The sequence below is a fragment of the Chiloscyllium punctatum genome, chromosome 18, assembly GCF_047496795.1.
Source record: "Chiloscyllium punctatum isolate Juve2018m chromosome 18, sChiPun1.3, whole genome shotgun sequence".
In the NCBI taxonomy this organism is placed as follows: Eukaryota; Metazoa; Chordata; class Chondrichthyes; order Orectolobiformes; family Hemiscylliidae; genus Chiloscyllium; species Chiloscyllium punctatum.
Genome location: NC_092756.1, coordinates 101671879 through 101691431, shown reverse-complemented (window position 1 = coordinate 101691431; position 19553 = coordinate 101671879). Strand labels below are relative to the sequence as shown.

The window sequence follows — 19553 nt, the reverse complement described above, 5'->3', positions numbered from 1 at the left end:
GCTGTTCCTTTTCAACCGTGTTGCAGCTTGAAGGGGAGCCGTATTGGTGTGGATCTGAAGTCACAGGTAACCCAAATTGGCTAAAGACACCAAGTTCCCCACCTCAGGATCAGCACACTCAATGGAATTTTACAAAAAAAATGCTCATTTTTCCAATTCTTTCGTTATTTTAATTTCCATATTGATGGATTTAAACTCAAATAGAGAAATTTGGGATATCTTGTCAGCTTTTTCGTGTCGATCTGCCTGAACTTCTGGTTATCTTGTCAAGTAGCATCATGGTTGTATTTGGTTACAGTTAAATTAAGTGAAACAAGGAAAGGTCATAATGCACACCCATCTTTGTGGAATATTTCTCAGGCATTTCCTGAAGACGATCTTTCAATCGGTCCCTGCCAGGTCCCACCCCCAGTGTAAAATGATTGGTCCATATTGTAGATTTTTGTGTCTCTATTGATCTGTTGAACTGTCTATCAATATTCGGCCGGGATTTCCGCTGGAAATTGTTACATTGTGGCTGGGCTGAAATTGACAACAAAGTAACTTGGGCCCTTCCGCTTCCAGACAAACCTGGATCAGTCTGATTCCAAAAAAATCCAGTTCCTTAAAGTTTCTTAAATTTTAAAGAAAACTCTTTGCGATTGAGAAGTAGGAAAAGGGACGAGGACTTTTTCCTCCTGCTATTTCATATGGTGAGTGTTCCATACACCCTGACCCCGGGGACCATTTAGGTTCTTGCTGCAATTTCTCTATTTCAGGTTTTCGTTTTGTCTTTATAGTGCGTTTGTCTCCGTTAAGTATCTTCAACTGGGAGGATCCAGTAAGTGGAGGTGTGTTATTGTCTGTCATTTACAGCAAGGGAAAGAGAGCCACTTTGTTGTGCCATTGTCTCAGTTTAACCAGCCTCCAAGGATTGTAAATCCAAATAACTTTTTCAGTTTGTAGTGACTTATTTATAAGTTACATACTGCATTTGCTGTTCAGGGTGTAAAAAATCACATTGGTGCTTCAGGTGAACAAGGAATTTGATACTGAAGCATAAAATGAGACTGGTAATTAACATCTTCATGCAAGAGGAGCTCTTTAAAGGAGTGGAGAGGTGAGGAGGTACTGACAGAGATTAAACCTAAACAGTTGAAGGCTAGGGAACCATTAAAAACTGGGTTTATTAGTGGCAAGATATAGAGGAGTTGGCATAGGACTGGAGGATACTGCTGGGATAAAGACAATTTGAAAACAGAAATGATAGTTCCAAATCTCAATTTTTAAATTAATAGTGAAGACAGGGATAATGGGCAAATGAAAGAAGCAGATGGAATTTGATTAAAAAGATGTGGAGCGTTTTGGGTAACTTTTGGTTTATGGAGGGTGGAAGATTGCTGGGGATTAGTTCAGATGTTTTCTAATCAACCTGTTCAGAGATGTTACTATGCATCTCTGGAAAAGTGGAATTTCAACGTGAACCTCCTGGTTCAGAGTTAGGGAGACTCACCACAGAGTCTTGTGGTGGAGTGTAGAGGCCTGCCTGAGAGCCTCTTGGGGAGAGTCAGGCGACATTACTGAAGTTTAAATCAGTGATGACCCTCATGAGAACCTTTTACCTTCCAGACATTATTCCTTTCATCATTTAGTAAGCCTGGCCTTTCACCCCATCATTGCCCTTATCCTTTAGTTCTCTGCAATAACCTCCTCTGTGTACTGGCAAAAGACACTGAATTCAGCTCCCAGTTCTAATGAAAGGTCATTGACAAAGATGCATTATTTGTTGTGTGCAGTCTTAGCTGTATGATGTTTATCACAACAAGGCTTGGCTGTGAACCTACATAATGGATACATTGACTGGAAATATTAACTTGATCTGAATGTTGTATTAAATTTACAGCATACTGGCTGATACCCTGACACCTAAGTGCACTTAGAGGTGAGATGTCAGAATTTCTAAAGTTTGTTGTATTCAGAACCCAGAATGACTGGAAAGATTTTGTAATTTATTTTGTGGTTTGCTTGTTGTGAAATATGTAGATTTAGTGATACAAACTTACAACTGTCTTGTACTCAGCTAATTATTCAAAAATAAATTAAAAGTAGGCCATTCAGCCCCTTGAGCCTGCTTCAGCATTTAACAAGATCATGGCTGATCTGATTGAAACCTTAAATCCTCACATTTCTGCTTACCCTGGTAACCATTCACCCCTTTACTTAAGAATATATCTACCTCTGTGTTTAAACATATTCAAGGACTCTCTTTACACCATTTGTTTCAGGAAGAGAGTTACAAACCTTCATGTGAATGAACCTGTGGGGGGGAAATAAATTTGTTTTACTTGGGCAACCCCTTATTTTTAAACAGTGACCCCTAGTTTAAAAGTAAAAACCAAAATTGCTGGAAAAGCTCAGCAGATCTGGCATCATCTGTGGAGAGAAATCAGAGTTAATGTTTCAGGTCAAGTGACCCTTCCTCATAACTGATGGTGGCTAGGAAAATTGTTGGTTTAAATGCAGAAGAGAGGGTGGAGGTGAGGATAGGTGAGGATGGAGCCCAAAGACAAAGAACAGCTAGACAAACAAAGGTGTGGATGAATAGCTGTCATTGGGGACTGTTAATGGCTAGCAATGGGTTGCATGTAATAGCAAACTAAGTGACAACAAGGTCTGATGTGTGGGAGCTGCAACTCCAAGGGACATGGGAGAGCTCAACTCCTCAAGTTATTGAATTTGATATTGAGTCTAGAAGGCTGCAGGGTCCCCAAGTGGATGATGAGGTGCGGTTTTACCAGCTTGCGCTGAGCTTCGCTGGAGCACTGCAGCAAGTCTGAGACAGAGATGTTGGCCAGGGAACAAGGTGGGGTGTTGAAGTGGCAGGCAGCTGGAAGTTTAGGGTCTTTTTTGCAGGCAAAATGATACCATTAATGACAAATGATACCGTTCTAATAGCTTTCCCAAATAGTTCCTGTACCTGCATTCTAACCTTTTACAATTCATTGATGTGGACACCCCAGGTCCCTCTGAATCTCAAAACTCTGCAATTTTTGTTTATATTTATTCTTATTCATTTTGTGTGGCCTGTTAGCATCATTGGCTGGGCCTATCCCTAGCTGCTCCTTGAGAATGTGGTGGTAATTTCCTTCTTGAAGAGTTCAAATACATAATTCTTTTGAAGTTTATATTGTGTATAGATAAGGTGGTTAGGAAGGTGTTTAGCACATTTGTCTTCATTGTTGAGACCTTTGAGTATAGAAGTTAGAACTTGGGTTGTACAGGACATTAGTGAGGCCTCTTCTAGAGTACTGTGTCTAGTTCTGGTCTCCCTGTTATAGGAAGGATATTATTGAGATGGAGAGGGTTCAGAAAAGATTTACCAGGATGTTGCTGGGCATGGAGGGTTTGAGTTATAATGAGAGGCTGGATAGGATGGGACTGTTTTCACTGGAGCATAGTAGATTGAGAGGTGACCTTTATAGAGGTTTATAAAATCATGAGGGGTATTGTTAAGATGAATTATAGGTGTTTTTTTTCCTTAGGCTGGGGGACTTAAAGACCTGGGCATATTTTTATGGTGAAAGGAGAGAGATTTTTAAAAAAAGACATGGGGGCAATACTTTCACTGGATGGTTTGTGTGTGTGGAACGAAATTCCAGAAGAAGTGATGACTGTGAAAACAGTTCCAACATTTAAATTTCATTTAGATAAGTACATGAATAGGAAATGTTTGGAGGGATATGGGCCAAGTGCAGGTAAGTGGGATTCATTAAGTTTGGGATTAAGGTCAGCATGGACTAATGGGTCTGTTTTCATGTCAGTTTTCATACAGTTAGGGAGAGAGTTCAAGGTTTTTGACCCAGTGACATTGAAGGAACAGCAGTATACTTCAAAGTTGAGATAGTGAAGAGCTTGGGAGGGAGCTTGCAGGTGATGGTGTTCTCATTTGTCTGCTGCTCTTGTCCTTCTAGGCGATGGTGGTTGTGGGTTTGGAGCATACTGTTTAAGAAGCCTTGGTGAATTCCTCCAGTGCATCTTGTTAATGTTATAAACCGCAGCTGCTGAGTGTCAGTGGTGGAGGGAGTGAATGTTTGTGGATGTGGTGCCAATCAAGTGGGGGCTGCTTTGTCCTGGATGGTGTCAAGCTTCTCGTGTGTTATTGAAGCAACTGGAAGTTCCTGACATGTGCGTTCTAGATGGTGGACAGGATTTGGGGAATAAGGAGGTGAATTAGCCTCCTGAACAAGGCTGTTCTTGTAAATTGTGGCAGAATTCCCAGCTTCTGACCTGCTATTGTTGCCACTGTATTTATATGGTTAGTCCGGCTTCATCTTTGGTCAATGATAACCCATGTATCAATTATGTTGATCGTGGGGCATTCAGAAATGGTAATACCTTTGAACTTGAAAAGCAATGGTTAGATTCTGACTTGTTGGAAATAGCTTTGCAATTGTGTGGCCTGAATTTAACTAATCATTTGGTCAGCCTAAGCCTCAATATTGTCCCAAGTCTCGCTACATTTGGTCATGTACTACTTCAGTATCTGGGGATTTGCAAATGGTGCTGAACATTGTGTAGTCACGTTTGAACATCCCCACCTCGGCCCTTATAACGGAAGAAAGGTCACTGAAGCAACTGAAGATGGTTGGGCTAAGGACACTACCCCGAGAAACTCCTGTAGAGACACCCGGGAGCCGAGATGATTGACCTGCAACAACCACAACCATCTTTCTGCATGTGCCAGGTATGACTCCAACCATTGGAGAGTTTTCTCTCTGATTCCCATTGACCCCAGTTTCTTTTGGGTTCCTTAATGCCATACATAGTCAAGTGCAGCCTTGGTATCAAGAACAGTCACTCTTGCCTGAACAGCACTTCACAGAGGACAGTATTTTGAGATTTCCATTTGATTTACGTGAAATGTGTTTCCTGATTTTTAACCTAGCTTGATTGTTAACTGTTACACAAATCAGTATATTTGCAGATGGTGGCCATCTGAAATAGTCAGCAAACTGGGTGTTATCTGTGGAAAGACAACAAACAGAATAAATGTTTCAGGTTGACTTCTCCCAGTGTCTCTTTTGTTAGTAGCTCTGGCTTCTTGTGAGGCGGCTTCTCTTAAGCTCATACACAAATGATTGAGTATTAGGCAGCGCGATCTGAATCTCTATTGCACAGTACCAATTCTGCTGGGGCCATCTGGAACTGCTGGTAATACTTCTAACTTAAGCTCTTTTTAGAAAGATTAAGACTGCATTTTTAAATATGATTTACCAGATAGAATGGTCAAGTTTGCATTTGGGTAAAATATGGTTTATGAAAAGTTTTGTTTTGCCATTCTTGTAAACACTGAATATTAACAGTAGTGTCAGCACAGAATGTGGCTACTACAGGATTGCTTTATGCTATATCTTGGATTGTCTGGAATACTGCAATGCTTTGTGAAATATTTGAAAAACTTGGTGTTGACTTAGGGCCCTTTATGCAAAACAAGAGTAAACGAAGAAACTGATTTTAAAATCATAAAGTGTTCAAAGCTCAGTAACTGAATGGTAAGACTAGGAAATTTGAGTGCTGCAATGTTGGGAGAGTGCTGCAATGCTGGGAGAGTGGATAAAAGTAGGAGGGAGAACAATGAAATTTCATTTCAATACAGGGAGGCAGGTTAGGAAACAGCGGCAGGAGCTTCAAGCTCAATAAAAATGTGGAGATAATCATTATCTCTTGAATGCTACTGCATTTTGGATTAATAGCAGAGGTAATATTGACAGAATGAAGGACTAGCAGGAAATATTGAGAGAATAGATGTGAGCATTTCTCTGATCTGAGACACTGAGAGTATGTGAGGAGTACTCCCACCATGGAAGCAGATTTCGGTGGATTTAACCTCTTAAAGATTGAGTTGTTGTGGAAGAGATGTAATTCACATGGCAGAGGAACCAAGTTTCTTAGAAGCTGTTTTAGCAACAGAATCATGATGGTTCTACTTTAGGTCACGGGAGATGGTATCATGTAAAAATAATAAGCTTTTATTAATTGTTCAGATGTGCTAGGACACCTCTCTGGAACAAGTGGAACTTGAACTCAGGCCTCCTGGCCCAAGATAGCATGATGTATGAAAAATCTACAGAAATAAAATCTCTGACTTTAACTGATTTAAATCAATAAGCCATTCTCTTTTACCAAGTGTACTTTGCTGTCTTTAACATAAAGAAGAAGTATTATTTAAAATGAGAAATGTGGGGATCTTGGTTTAAGATTGAAGGGGGAGGAGGAGGAGGAATCAGATAAGATTTCACTCCTTGCCAAATTTGTAAATTCTTTATTCCTGCTAAATGAAGATACCATCAAACTTAACTGTGTCCCGTTGGGACTCATCAGGACATATAAGCTTCAGCATCTGGAGAAAAGGCACTTGAGATACCTCATGAGGGTTTGTACTAACAAAAGAAACTGGCTGAAGAATAGTAGAAAGAAAATCTGGGAAGTGAAGGATTGATTAATTGCTGCTGGCCAGTTAATTAGGACAATATAATTAGCAGACGCCTGAGGTTCTAGCCTGTAATTATTAGGGAGGATGTGGTTAGATACAAGAACAATTGCAAAGAATTTCTTTTGATTTGAGGAATGACAATGAAAGCTGTTCCTGCTGGGATTTGCTCAGTTATCAAGCAGGTGTCTCTGGAACCATCTTAATTAATTTAGAATCTGCTCTTTGATTCCCCAATGTATGTGAACGGAGGAAAACAGTCACATTTCATGTTTGCAGTAAGTTGGATGTTGCTTGAGAAATGGACAGTAATTCCTGATGGAGCTTATTTCAAGTTGCACAGTCCTACCTGGGTACTAATCTTTGTTTAGAATATAAAATGCACATGAGATGCTACAAAGGTCTAATTCACAATGAACATCTCATTATAGACTGTGAAAGTGAAATTTGAACAGTTTGCATTCTTTATAAATTTTAAGATTGAGTTACAAGCTTCTGCGCACTTCCAACTTTTTGTTAGACTTGAATTTTTTTATTCCTGGTAACTTAACCTTGGGGATTTGCATTGTGCATGTTTAGTCCTCATCCATGTATTTCAGTACCATGAAATAAAGAGTTTTGGGTTTGGAGATGGCACAATGAGACTGAATGAAAAAGCTCTGATTCTGTGTTGATGAAGACTCATCGTAATTTATTTATTCTAGATTCTAAAAAGTCCTTTCAGATTGGAAAATATTGACTGTGACTCCTGTAGTCAAGAAAACTAGGAGACTCCTGGCCAGTGAGCCAAGCATGTGTCCCAGGAAAAATGCTGGAATCAATTTATTAAGGGGTTACAGCAGACTGCTTTTTCATTCTGCATTAAGATTTTCAGAATCAATCAGTTTTAGTAAAGGGAAAATCCTATTAAACTAATTTGTTGGACTTGGCTTTGAGGAAAAGTGAAATAAGTGCCATATAAAAAGTTACAGACGATCAGATGTTGTTGGGGGTAATCAGTATGGGTCGGGGATTGGTTAGTTAATAGGCAGCAGACACAGTGGTATCGATGGATGAGTGTGTGAGTGTGTGCGCGCGACGGGGGGTGGGGGTGTGTGTGTGTGCGACGGGGGGTGGGGGTGTGTGTGTGTGCGACGGGGGGTGGGGGTGTGTGTGTGTGCGACGGGGGGGTGTGTGCGCGCGACGGGGGTGTGTGTGCGCGCGACGGGGGTGTGTGTGCGCGCGACAGGGGTGGGTGTGTGCGCGCGACGGGGGTGTGTGCGCGCGCGACGGGGGTGTGTGTGTGTGCGACGGGGGTGTGTGCGCGCGCGACGGGGGTGTGTGTGTGTGTGTGTGTGCGACGGGGGTGTGTGTGTGTGTGTGCGCGACGGGGGTGTGTGTGTGTGTGTGCGCGACGGGGGTGTGTGCGCGCGCGACGGGGGTGTGTGTGTGTGTGTGCGCGACGGGGGTGTGTGCGCGCGCGACGGGGGGTGTGTGTGTGCGCGCGCGACGGGGGTGGGGGTGTGTGTGTGTGCGACGGGGGTGTGTGCGCGCGCGACGGGGGTGGGGGTGTGTGTGTGTGCGACGGGGGTGTGTGCGCGCGCGACGGGGGTGTGTGTGTGCGCGCGCGACGGGGGTGTGTGTGTGTGTGCGCGCGCGACGGGGGTGGGGGTGTGTGTGTGCGCGCGACGGGGGGGGTGTGCGCGCGCGACGGGGGTGTGTGTGTGTGCGCGCGACGGGGGTGGGTGTGTGTGTGTGTGTGCGACGGGGGTGTGTGTGCGCGCGCGACGGGGGTGGGTGTGTGTGTGCGCGCGCGACGGGGGTGGGGGTGTGTGTGTGTGCGACGGGGGTGTGTGCGCGCGCGCGACGGGGGTGGGGGTGTGTGTGTGTGCGACGGGGGTGGGGGTGTGTGTGTGTGCGACGGGGGTGTGTGTGCGCGCGCGACGGGGGTGTGTGTGCGTGTGCGACGGGGGGTGATGGGTGTGTGTGCGACGGGGGTGTGTGTGTGTGCGACGGGGGTGTGTGTGCGCGCGCGACGGGGGTGTGTGTGTGCGACGGGGGGTGATGGGTGTGTGTGCGACGGGGGTGTGTGTGTGTGCGACGGGGGTGTGTGTGTGTGTGTGCGACGGGGGTGTGTGTGTGTGTGTGCGACGGGGGTGTGTGTGTGTGTGCGCGACGGGGGTGTGTGTGTGTGCGCGACGGGGGGTGATGGGTGTGTGTGCGACGGGGGTGTGTGTGTGCGACGGGGGTGTGTGTGTGCGACGGGGGTGTGTGTGTGTGTGCGCGACGGGGGTGTGTGTGTGTGCGCGACGGGGGGTGATGGGTGTGTGTGCGACGGGGGTGTGTGTGTGTGTGCGACGGGGAGGGGTGATGGGGGTGTGTGCGACGGGGGGGTGATGGGGGTGTGTGCGACGGGGGGTGTGTGTGTGTGTGTGCGACGGGGAGGGGTGATGGGTGTGTGTGGGCGACGGGGGGTGATGGGTGTGCGTGTGCGATGGGGGGGGTGATGGGTGTGTGTGTGCGACGGGGGTGTGTGTGTGCGACGGGGGTGTGTGTTTGTGTGCGACGGGGGTGTGTGTTTGTGTGCGCGACGGGGGTGTGTGTTTGTGTGTGCGACGGGGGGTGATGGGTGTGTGTGTGCGACGGGGGTGGGTGTGTGTGTGTGTGCGCGCGACGGGGGGTGTGTGTGACGGTGTGTGAGATGGTGTGCGCACGCGACGGGGGGGTGATGGGTGTGTGACGGGGGGTGTGTGCGACAGGGGGTGTGGGTGTGTGACAGGGGGTGTGTGTGACGGGGGGGGTGATGGGTGTGTGACGGGGGGGTGATGGGTGTGTGACGGGGGGGGTGTGGGTGTGTGACGGGGGGTGTGTGGGTGTGTGACGGGGGGGTTGATGGGTGTGTGTGCGACGGGGGGGTTGATGGGTGTGTGTGCGACGGGGGGGTGATGGGTGTTTGTGCGACGGGGGGGTGATGGGTGTTTGTGCGACGGGGGGGTGATGGGTGTTTGTGCGACGGGGGGGTGATGGGTGTTTGTGCGACGGGGGGGTGATGGGTGTTTGTGCGACGGGGGGGGGTGATGGGTGTGTGACGGGGGGTGTGTGGGTGTGTGACGGGGGGTGTGTGGGTGTGTGACGGGGGGGTTGATGGGTGTGTGTGCGACGGGGGGGTTGATGGGGGTGTGTGCGACGGGGGGGTGATGGGTGTGTGTGCGACGGGGGGGTGATGGGTGTGTGTGCGACGGGGGGGTGATGGGTGTGTGTGCGACGGGGGGGTGATGGGTGTTTGTGCGACGGGGGGGTGATGGGTGTTTGTGCGACGGGGGGGGTGATGGGTGTTTGTGCGACGGGTGTGTGTGCGCGCGATGGGGGGGTGGGTGTGCGCGACGGAGGAGGGGTGATGGGTGTGTGTGCGATGGGGGGGTGAGTGCGACGGGTGTGTGTGTGTGTGTGTGTGAAGGGGGTGTATGTGGGTGTGTGTGTGTGTGTGTGACGGGGTGTGTGTGTGTGACGGGGGGTGATGGGTGTGTGTGCGACGGGGGGGTGATGGGTGTGTGTGCGACGGGGGGGTGATGGGTGTGTGTGCGACGGGGGGGTGATGGGTGTGTGTGCAACGGGGAGGGTGATGGGTGTGTGTGCGACGGGGAGGGTGATGGGTGTGTGTGCGACGGGGGGGTGATGGGTGTGTGTGCGACGGGGGGGTGATGGGTGTGTGTGCGACGGGGGGGGTGATGGGTGTGTGTGCGACGGGGGGGTTGATGGGTGTGTGTGCGACGGGGGGGTTGTTGGGTGTGTGTGCGACGGGGGGGGTTGATGGGTGTGTGTGCGACGGGGGGTTGATGGGTGTGTGTGCGACGGGGGGTTGATGGGTGTGTGTGCGACGGGGGTTGATGGGTGTGTGTGCGACGGGGGGGGTGATGGGTGTGTGTGCGACGGGGGGGTGATGGGTGTGTGTGCGACGGGGGGGTGATGGGTGTGTGTGCGACGGGGGGTGATGGGTGTGTGTGCGATGCGGGGTGTGTGTATATGCGACGGGGTGTGTGTGTGTGTGTGACGGGGGTATGTGTGTGCGACGGGGGGGTTGGGTGTGTGTGCGACGGGGGGGTGATGGGTGTGTGTGCGACGGGGGGGTGATGGGTGTTGTGTGACGGGGGGGTGTGTGCACGCGTCGGGAGGGGTGTGTGCGCGCGACGGGGGGGGTGTGTGCGCGCGACGGGGGTGTGCGCGCGAAGGGTGTGGGTGTGTGTGTGTGTGTGACGGGGTGTGTGTGTGCGCGACGGGGGGGGTGATGGGTGTGTGCGCGACGGGGGGGGTGATGGGTGTGTGTGCGATGGGGGGGTGATGGGTGTTGTGTGACGGGGGGGTGTGTGCGCGCGTCGGGGGGGGTGTGTGCGCGCGACGGGGGTGTGCGCGCGAAGGGTGTGGGTGTGTGTGACGGGGTGTGTGTGTGCGCGACGGGGGGGGTGATGGGTGTGTGTGCGACGGGGGGGGTGATGGGTGTGTGTGCGACGGAGGGGGGGTGATGGGTGTGTGTGCGACGGGGGGGTGAGTGCGACGGGTGTGTGTGTGTGTGTGACGGGGTGTTGTGTGACGGGGGTGTGTGTGTGTGTATGACGGGGTGTGTGTGTGTGACGGGCGTGCGTGTGCGCGACGGGGGGGTGATGGGTGTGTGTGCGACGGGGGGGGTGATGGGTGTGTGTGCGACGGGGGGGGGTGATCGGTGTGTGTGCGACGGGGGGGGTGATGGGTGTGTGTGCGACGGGGGGGGGGTGATGGGTGTGTGTGCGACGGGGGGGGGGTGATGGGTGTGTGTGCGACGGGGGGGGGTGATGGGTGTGTGTGCGACGGGGGGGTGATGGGTGTGTGTGCGACGGGGCGGGTGATGGGTGTGTGTGCGACGGGGCGGGTTATGGGTGTGTGTGCGACGGGGCGGGTTATGGGTGTGTGTGCGACGGGGGGGTTATGGTTGTGTGTGCGACGGGGGGGGTTATGGTTGTGTGTGCGACGGGGCGGGTGATGGGTGTGTGTGCGACGGGGCGGGTTATGGGTGTGTGTGCGACGGGGCGGGTTATGGGTGTGTGTGCGACGGGGGGGGTTATGGGTGTGTGTGCGACGGGGGGGGTTATGGGTGTGTGTGCGACGGGGGTTGATGGGTGTGCGTGTGCGATGGGGGGGGTGATGGGTGTGTGTGTGCGACGGGGGTGTGTGTGTGCGACGGGGGGTGTGTGTGTGTGTGCGCGCGACGGGGGGTGTGTGTGTGTGTGCGACGGGGAGGGGTGATGGGTGTGTGTGCGACGGGGGGGTGATGGGGGTGTGTGCGACGGGGAGGGGTGATGGGGGTGTGTGCGACGGGGGTGTGTGTGTGTGTGGGCGACGGGGGGTGATGGGTGTGCGTGTGCGATGGGGGGGTGATGGGTGTGTGTGTGCGACGGGGGTGTGTGTGTGTGTGCGACGGGGGGTGATGGGTGTGTGTGCGACAGGGGTGTGTGCGTGTGCGATGGGGGGGTGATGGGTGTGTGTGTGCGACGGGGGTGGGTGTGTGTGTGTGCGCGCGACGGGGGGTGTGTGTGACGGTGTGTGTGTGCGCGCGACGGGGTGTGTGTGTGTGACGGTGTGTGAGATGGTGTGCGCACGCGACGGGGGGGTGATGGGTGTGCGACAGGGGGTGTGGGTGTGTGACGGGGGGTGTGTGGGTGTGTGACGGGGGGGTTGATGGGTGTGTGTGCGACGGGGGGGTTGATGGGTGTGTGTGCGACGGGGGGGTGATGGGTGTTTGTGCGACGGGGGGGTGATGGGTGGGGTGATGGGTGTTTGTGCGACGGGGGGGTGATGGGTGTTTGTGCGACGGGGGGGTGATGGGTGTTTGTGTGACGGGGGGGTGATGGGTGTGTGTGCGACGGGGGGGTGATGGGTGTGTGTGCGACGGGGGGGTGATGGGTGTGTGTGCGACGGGGGGGTGATGGGTGTGTGTGCGACGGGGGGTTGATGGGTGTGTGTGCGACGGGGGGTTGATGGGTGTGTGTGCGACGGGGGGGTGATGGGTGTGTGTGCGACGGGGGGGTGATGGGTGTGTGTGCGACGGGGGGGTGATGGGTGTGTGTGTGACGGGGGGGGTGATGGGTGTTTGTGCGACGGGGGGGTGATGGGTGTGTGTGCGACGGGGGGGGTGATGGGTGTGTGTGCGACGGGGGGGTGATGGGTGTTTGTGCGACGGGGGGGTGATGGGTGGGGTGATGGGTGTTTGTGCGACGGGGGGGTGATGGGTGTTTGTGCGACGGGGGGGTGATGGGTGTTTGTGCGACGGGGGGGTGATGGGTGTGTGTGCGACGGGGGGGTGATGGGTGTGTGTGCGACGGGGGGGTGATGGGTGTGTGTGCGACGGGGGGGTGATGGGTGTGTGTGCGACGGGGGGGGTGATGGGTGTGTGTGCGACGGGGGGGGTGATGGGTGTGTGTGCGACGGGGGGTGATGGGTGTGTGTGCGACGCGGGGTGTGTGCGATGCGGGGTGTGTGTATATGCGACGGGGTGTGTGTGTGTGTGTGACGGGGGTATGTGTGTGCGACGGGGGGGTTGGGTGTGTGTGCGACGGGGGGGGTGATGGGTGTGTGTGCGACGGGGGGGTGATGGGTGTTGTGTGACGGGGGGGTGTGTGCACGCTTCGGGAGGGGTGTGTGCGCGCGACGGGGGGGTGTGTGCGCGCGACGGGGGTGTGCGCGCGAAGGGTGTGGGTGTGTGTGCGCGACGGGGGGGGTGATGGGTGTGTGCGCGACGGGGGGGGTGATGGGTGTGTGTGCGATGGAGGGGGGGTGATGGGTGTGTGTGCGATGGGGGGGTGATGGGTGTTGTGTGACGGGGGGGGGTGTGCGCGCTTCGGGGGGGGTGTGTGCGCGCGACGGGGGTGTGCGCGCGAAGGGTGTGGGTGTGTGTGACGGGGTGTGTGTGTGCGCGACGGGGGGGTGATGGGTGTGTGTGCGACTGGGGGGGTGATGGGTGTGTGTGCGACGGAGGGGGGGTGATGGATGTGTGTGCGACGGGGGGGTGAGTGCGACGGGTGTGTGTGTGTGTGTGACGGGGTGTTGTGTGACGGGGGTGTGTGTGTGTGTATGACGGGGTGTGTGTGTGTGACGGGCGTGCGTGTGCGCGACGGGGGGGTGATGGGTGTGTGTGTGACGGGGGGGGGTGATGGGTGTGTGTGCGACGGGGGGGGTGATGGGTGTGTGTGCGACGGGGGGGTGATGGGTGTGTGTGCGACGGGGGGGTGATGGGTGTGTGTGCGACGGGGGGGGTGATGGGTGTGTGTGCGACGGGGCGGGTGATGGGTGTGTGTGCGACGGGGCGGGTGATGGGTGTGTGTGCGACGGGGCGGGTGATGGGTGTGTGTGCGACGGGGCGGGTTATGGGTGTGTGTGCGACGGGGGGGTTATGGGTGTGTGTGCGACGGGGGGGGTTATGGGTGTGTGTGCGACGGGGGGGTGATGGGTGTGCGTGTGCGATGGGGGGGGTGATGGGTGTGTGTGTGCGACGGGGGTGTGTGTGTGCGACGGGGGTGTGTGTGTGCGTGCGCGCGACGGGGGTGTGTGTGTGTGCGCGACGGGGGGTGTGTGTGTGTGTGCGACGGGGAGGGGTGATGGGGGTGTGTGCGACGGGGGGGTGATGGGGGTGTGTGCGACGGGGGTGTGTGTGTGTGTGTGCGACGGGGAGGGGTGATGGGTGTGTGTGGGCGACGGGGGGTGATGGGTGTGCGTGTGCGATGGGGGGGGTGATGGGTGTGTGTGTGCGACGGGGGTGTGTGTGTGTGTGTGCGACGGGGGGTGATGGGTGTGTGTGCGACGGGTGTGTGCGTGTGCGATGGGGGGGTGATGGGTGTGTGTGTGCGACGGGGGTGGGTGTGTGTGTGTGTGCGCGCGACGGGGTGTGTGTGTGACGGTGTGTGAGATGGTGTGCGCACGCGACGGGGGTTGTGTGCGCACGCGACGGGGGGGTGATGGGTGTGCGACAGGGGGTGTGGGTGTGTGACAGGGGGTGTGTGTGACGGGGGGGGTGATGGGTGTGTGACGGGGGGGGTGATGGGTGTGTGACGGGGGGGGTGATGTGTGTGTGACGGGGGGTGTGTGGGTGTGTGACGGGGGGGTTGATGGGTGTGTGTGCGACGGGGGGGTTGATGGGTGTGTGTGCGACGGGGGGGTGATGGGTGTTTGTGCGACGGGGGGGTGATGGGTGGGGTGATGGGTGTTTGTGCGACGGGGGGGTGATGGGTGTTTGTGCGACGGGGGGGTGATGGGTGTTTGTGCGACGGGGGGGTGATGGGTGTTTGTGCGACGGGGGGGTGATGGGTGTTTGTGCGACGGGGGGGTGATGGGTGTTTGTGTGACGGGGGGATGATGGGTGTGCGACGGGGGGTGTGTGGGTGTGTGACGGGGGGTGTGTGGGTGTGCGACGGGGGGGTTGATGGGTGTGTGTGCGACGGGGGGGTTGATGGGTGTGTGTGCGACGGGGGGGTGATGGTTGTGTGTGCGACGGGGGGGTGATGGGGTGTTTGTGCGACGGGGGGGTGATGGGTGTGTGTGTGTGACGGGGGGGGTGATGGGTGTGTGTGTGACGGGGGGGGTGATGGGTGTTGTGTGACGGGTGTGTGTGCGCGCGATGGGGGGGTGGGTGTGCGCGACGGAGGAGGGGTGATGGGTGTGTGTGCAATGGGGGGGTGAGTGCGACGGGTGTGTGTGTGTGTGTGTGACGGGGGTGAATGTGGGTGTGTGTGTGTGTGTGTGACGGGGTGTGTGTGTGCGACGGGGGGGGGTGATGGGTGTGTGTGCGACGGGGGGTGATGGGTGTGTGTGCGACGGGGGGGTGATGGGTGTGTGTGTGTGATGGGTGTTGTGTGACGGGTGTGTGTGCGCGCGATGGGGGGGTGGGTGTGCGCGACGGAGGAGGGGTGATGGGTGTGTGTGCAATGGGGGGATGAGTGCGACGGGTGTGTGTGTGTGTGTGTGACGGGGGTGTATGTGGGTGTGTGTGTGTGTGTGCGACGGGGGGGGTGATGGGTGTGTGTGCGACGGGGGGGTGATGGGTGTGTGTGCGACGGGGGGGTGATGGGTGTGTGTGCGACGGGGGGGGTGATGGGTGTGTGTGCGACGGGGGGGTGATGGGTGTGTGTGCGACGGGGGGGTGATGGGTGTGTGTGCGACGGGGGGGGTGATGGGTGTGTGTGCGACGGGGGGTGATGGGTGTGTGTGCGACGGGGGGGTGATGGGTGTGTGTGCGACGGGGGGGTGATGGGTGTGTGTGCGACGGGGGGGGTGATGGGTGTGTGTGCGACGGGGGGGTGATGGGTGTGTGTGCGACGGAGGGGTGATGGGTGTGTGTGCGACGGGGGGGTGATGGGTGTGTGTGCGACGGGGGGGTGATGGGTGTGTGTGCGACGGGGGGGGTGATGGGTGTGTGTGCGACGGGGGGGGTGATGGGTGTGTGTGCGACGGGGGGGTGATGGGTGTGTGTGCGACGGGGGGGGTGATGGGTGTGTGTGCGACGGGGGGGGTGATGGGTGTGTGTGCGACGGGGGGGGTGATGGGTGTGTGTGCGACGGGGGGGGTGATGGGTGTGTGTGCGACGGGGGGTGATGGGTGTGTGTGCGACGGGGGGGTGATGGGTGTGTGTGCGACGCGGGGTGTGTGCGATGCGGGGTGTGTGTATATGCGACGGGGTGTGTGTGTGTGTGTGACGGGGGTATGTGTGTGCGACGGGGGGGTTGGGTGTGTGTGCGACGGGGGGGTGATGGGTGTGTGTGCGACGGGGGGGTGATGGGTGTGTGTGCGACGGGGGGGGTGATGGGTGTGTGTGCGACGGGGGGGTGATGGGTGTGTGTGCGACGGGGGGGTGATGGGTGTTGTGTGACGGGGGGGTGTGTGCGCGCGTCGGGAGGGGTGTGTGCACGCGACGGGGGGGTGTGTGCACGCGACGGGGGTGTGCGCGCGAAGGGTGTGGGTGTGTGTGTGTGTGTGCGCGACGGGGGGGGTGATGGGTGTGTGTGCGACGGGGGGGGTGATGGGTGTGTGTGCGACGGGGGGGGTGATGGGTGTGTGTGCGACGGAGGGGGGGGTGATGGGTGTGTGTGCGATGGGGGGGTGATGGGTGTTGTGTGACGGGGGGGTGATGGGTGTGTGTGCGACGGGGGGGGTGATGGGTGTGTGTGCGACGGAGGGGGGGTGATGGGTGTGTGTGCGACGGGGGGGTGAGTGCGACGGGTGTGTGTGTGTGTGTGTGACGGGGTGTTGTGTGACGGGGGTGTGTGTGTGTGTATGACGGGGTGTGTGTGTGTGACGGGCGTGCGTGTGCGCGACGGGGGGGTGATGGGTGTGTGTGCGACGGGGGGGTGATGGGTGTGTGTGCGACGGGGGGGGTGATGGGTGTGTGTGCGACGGGGGGGTGATGGGTGTGTGTGCGACGGGGCGGGTTATGGGTGTGTGTGCGACGGGGCGGGTTATGGGTGTGTGTGCGACGGGGGGGTTATGGGTGTGTGTGCGACGGGGGGGTTATGGGTGTGTGTGCGACGGGGGGGTTATGGGTGTGTGTGCGACCGGGGGGGCGATGGGTGTGTGTGCGACCGGGGGGGGGTGATGGGTGTGTGTGCGACGGGGGGGGTGATGGGTGTGTGTGCGACGGGGGTGTGATGGGTGTGTGTGTGACGGGGGTGTGTGTGTGACGGGGGAGGGGTGTGAGTGACGGGGGGTGCGTGTGACGGGGGGGTGATGGGTGTGACGGGGGTGTGTGTGTGTGACGGGGGGTGTGTGTGTGTGACGGGCGGTGTGACGAGGGTGTATGTGTGTGTATGTGACGGGGGGGGTGTGTGTGACGGGGGTGATGGGTGTGTGTGTGCGACGGGGTGTGAGACGGGGGTGTGTGTGTGACGGGGGTGTGTGCGACGGGGTGTGTGTGTGTGTGTGACGGGGGGTGATGGGTGTGTGTGCGACGGGGGTGTGTGTGTGACGGTGGGGTGTGTGTGTGCGACGGGGGTGTGTGTGTGTGACGGTGGGGTGTGTGTGTGCGACGGTGGGGTGTGTGTGCGACGGAGGGGTGATGGGGGTGTGTGTGTATGACGGGTGTGTGTGTGTGTGTGTGTGACGGGGTGTGTGCGCGTGACGGGGGTGTGTGTGTATGACGGGGGTGTGTGTGTGTGTGTGTGTGTATGACGGGTGTGTGTGTGTGACGGGGTGCGTGCGCGTGACGGGGGTGTGTGTGTGACTGGGTGTGTGTGTGACGGGGTGTGTGTGTGACGGGGTGTGTGTGTGACGGGGTGTGTGTGTGCGCGACGGGGTGTGTGTGTGTGTGACGGGGTGATGGGTGTGTGTGCGATGGAGGGGTGATGGGTGCGTGTGTGACGGGGGTGAGTGTGTGTGTGTGTGACGGGGGTGTGTGTGTGTGTGACGGGGGTGTGTGTGTGTGTGTGACGGGGGTGTGTGTGTGTGTGTGTGACGGGGGTGTGTGTGTGTGTGTGTGTGACGGGGGTGTGTGTGTGTGTGTGTGACGGGGGTGTGTGTGTGTGTGTGTGTGACGGGGGTGTGTGTGTGTGTGTGTGACAGGGGTGTGTGTGTGTGACGGGGGTGTGTGTGTGTGTGACGGGGTGTGTGTGTGTGTGTGCGACGGGGGTGTGTGTGCGACGCGGGGTGTGTGTGTGTGACAATGGGGGGGGTGTGTGACGGTGGGGGTGTGTGTGACGGTGGGGGTGTGTGTGACGCGGGGGGTGTGTGTGTGGAACGCGGTGGTGTGTGTGTGACGTGGTGTGTGTGTGTGTGCGACAGGGGGTGTGTGCGCGACGGGGGTGGGTGTGTGCGCGACGGGGGTGGGTGTGTGCGCGACAGGGGTGGGTGTGTGCGCGTCGGGGGTGGGTGTGTGCGCGACGGGGCGGGTGTGGGTGTGTGCGTGACGGGGGTGATGGGTGTGTGTGCGACGGTGTGTGACGGGGGTGTGTGCGTGTGTGACGGGGGGTGGGGTGTGTGTGACGGGGGGTGGGTTGTGTGTGACGCGGGGTGTGTGTGTGTGTGACGGTGGGGGTGTGTGTGACGCAGGGTGTGTGGGGTGTGTGTGTGTGACGGTGGGGTGTGTGTGTGTGACGGTGGGGTGTGTGTGTGACGGTGGGGTGTGTGTGTGCGACGGTGGTGTGTGTGCGACGGGTGGGGTGTGTGCGTGACGGGTGGGGTGTGTGTGACGGTGGGGGTGTGTGTGTGTGACGCGGGGTGTGTGTGTGTGTGTGACGCGGGGTGTGTGTGTGTGTGTGACGCGGGGTGTGTGTGTGTGTGTGACGCGGGGTGTGTGTGTGCGCGACGGGGGATGTGTGTGTGTGCGCGACGGGGGATGTGTGTGTGTGTGTGCGACGGGGGATGTGTGTGTGTGTGCGCGACGGGGGATGTGTGTGTGCGCGACGGGGCCGGGGGTGGGTGTGTGTGTGATGGGGGTGGGGGTGTGTGTGACGTGGGTGTGTGTGTGCGACGGGGGGGTGATGGGCGTGTGTGTGCGACGGGGGGGTGATGGGCGTGTGTGTGACGGGGGTGGGTGTGTGTGTGACGGGGGCGGGGGTGGGTGTGTGTGTGACGGGGGTGGGTGTGTGTGTGATGGGGGGTGTGTGTGTGCGACGGGGGGGTGATGGGTGTGTGTGTGACGGGGGGTGTGTGTGTGACGGGGGGTGTGGTGTGTGTGACGGGGGGGTGATGGGTGTGTGTGCGACGGGGGGGTGATGGGTGTGACGGGGGTGATGGGTGTGTGCGCGACGGGTGGGGTGTGTGTGACGGGGGGTGTGGTGTGTGCGACGGGGGGGTGATGGGTGTGTGTGCGACGGGGGGGTGATGGGTGTGACGGGGGTGATGGGTGTGTGTGTGACGGGGGTGTGTGTGTGTGCGCGACGGGTGGGGTGTGTGTGACGCGGGGTGTGTGTGTGTGTGACGGGTGGGGTGTGTGTGTGACGGTCGGTGTGTGTGTGTGACGCGGGGTGTGTGTGTGTGTGACGGTGGGGTGTGTGTGTGCGACGGGCGGGGAGTGTGTGTGTGACGCGGGGGAGTGTGTGTGCGCGACGGGGGGGTGTGCGTGTGCGACGGGGGGTGTGTGCGCGACGGGGCG

At 57.1% G+C, this 19553-nt stretch overlaps 1 protein-coding gene across 2 annotated transcripts in view; it reads left to right on the top strand.

The window, feature by feature from the left end:
• Positions 1-46: 46 nt before the first annotated feature.
• Positions 47-19553, top strand: part of LOC140489440 (GTPase KRas-like) — a 43927-nt gene continuing 24420 nt past the window's right edge. Inside the window, exon 1 of one of the 2 annotated variants that reach the window (XM_072589006.1) lies at positions 47-66. The gene's annotated coding sequence lies outside the window, so the exon portion shown is untranslated. Of the gene's footprint in view, positions 67-510; positions 693-19553 lie in introns of those variants that run through there. The other variant, XM_072589005.1, reaches the window with a different exon arrangement.